Raw genomic sequence first — 2,343 nt, forward strand, 5'->3', positions numbered from 1 at the left:
TAAATCAATTACTATAGAGTATTATATTTTGATTTTAATTTCTTTCTCATTTTATTAATAATATTTTTGAAGTACAATATTATATTTGCATTGAAATTTCCCATGATTTCACTGCATCCCAAGTTTTTATCCATAGTCCCCCACCCTCATATTATCCAATTTGAAACATTGAGGAACACAACAAATAACTCATAAAATATTGGTAAGTCAGAATAAAAAACACAAAATTCCAAGGTCACTTTATGCCAATGCCCAAGGGTCTATTCCCATAAACCTAATGGAGAGATTATTCAGATAACATGTAGGACTTTGAGAAAAATAATGGACTTGTTTGCCTATAAAGTTGGACTAGTTAGTTAATTGGTTGTCTTTGTGTGAAAGTATGAATGCTTCTATGAATCATGACCTCAAAAAGTACATGGGAGATCAGGATCCTAACTAAAAATCAAGAATTTTTTAATACAACAATATAAACCAATATAATTCACTAGAGCATCATGCAAATGGGAATGGTAGTATTGCAATTTCTTATTCAAAGGAAGATGAGTGATTATGGGATTTTGTAAGGGAAAACTCTATAGATTTCACTACATGGACTTCATTGATCTAACAAATAGAGGAAATAGCAAAGGGTCACTTGCTAAAAATTTGTAATGTTTATGATACTTTCTCAGTAGAATTTCCCTTATTGATACTAGAAGAAACATGCAGATCATGATGCACAATTAAGAAGTGCTGAAAATATCATAAAGGTGTATGAGAGAACCATTCAAGCTACAAGATACTTGACAGATGACATTCCAAAGATGTCCATAAATTTTGTGAAAATTGGGGATCGCAAGGGACATCCAAGTTGTGGGGGCAAGAGAAGGGAGTTGAAAGCGGGGATGTATCCCCATGAAAAATAATAATTTTGGAAATGGCTTGAGCTTGTCTTGGTTTTTGTGGTCTTAAACATTTGGTTCCATTTGAACTTAAGATGATATCATATCAGCACCAATTTAAGCAATTCTAAAAAAAAGCTATTGACATTTGAAATTAATTTTTATTCTATAGTAATTTTGATTGATATCATATTGGTTAATATGATATCTAGTAGGTGTCTATATGTATTGACTGTTTGTAGCATAAATATTTCAGAGTATAGTTTGGTAAGGGAAACTAAAGGCCTTCTGCATCTTGTGAAATATTCTATCAAAGTTTTGTGTCTAGCAAGCTATGATACTCCTCATAAGAATGTTTCCCTTCCCCATGCTTTGCAATCTTTTGTCTTTCCATTTGGAGGAGAATGACATACTATAAAGGAATAAAAAAACTTAAGGAATGATATTTTGTCTCCTCACAAGATTGTAACTAAAAAAATTCTTGTGTAACATCAAGAGGAATTTTATTTTCCTAAAATTATGGGTAGGAGTATCTTCGGTATTGGAAGTTATTCTTAGGCTATCACAACTTGTTGAGTCATTATTTTATAGTCTATAGAGATTCTCTAAGTCAACTTGATTAGAGTATATGAAAGTGGTAGTAAAGAACTTACAAGAGTTGTTGAAAGGATATCTAGACGATTCCTCTAAGTTTATAAGAACGTCAAATTCTGCAACTGAAGCGATAAGGGATTTCATGTAGAATAGAATGAATAACTAATTTAGCTTATTTCTACTCTCTTAGAACTTCCAAATATGAGCATTTATTTATTATTTTATTATTTTTAGTTAAGTATGACATATCTTATTTGGCAATTGGTATTATCTTCTCTGTTGACTGTGGCCTCTACCATTTTTCTTTTCTATGACACTTGGGACATGACTCAGTCTTTCTCCAAGATGTTGATTATAGAAGAAGTTTTTCATACTAAATCGTGCATTTTCTCAAAGTTGAGTGTGCTCTTTCCTTTAGGTGATTATTTAGCATGTTCATTCATGACAATCTTCATATTCATGTAACAAATGATTTGAACCAATAAATCTTGAGATGTCCATTAGACTGGTGATTGGAAATGTTTTTTTGCATGTTTTGAGATATACCCAAAGTCATTAGTGAAAGGGTGGGGAATTCTCTCATGTGTTATGGTACTAATCTTCAGTGATGTCAAAGCACATCATGCTTTTAAGTTACATAGGACTAAAAGTGCCCCTCTTCAGTTTTGTGAGACCTTGGTGCCAATTTCTTTAACATTGCAAAGTTTTTTCTATGATAGGGCTGAAGAAATAATGCTATAGGTCATTTTTAAGCTAGGTTGGAAGCAATCAAATAATTTCATTGACAACATTGGGGCTTCTCTCAAGAACCTAAAAATGAAGTATGTTGCTTGGGCCTGATGTCTTCTCAACCATGGGGCACCCA

Source organism: Cupressus sempervirens, chromosome 6, assembly GCF_028749045.1.
Source record: "Cupressus sempervirens isolate cs-2001-9-10 chromosome 6, ASM2874904v1, whole genome shotgun sequence".
In the NCBI taxonomy this organism is placed as follows: domain Eukaryota; kingdom Viridiplantae; phylum Streptophyta; class Pinopsida; order Cupressales; family Cupressaceae; genus Cupressus; species Cupressus sempervirens.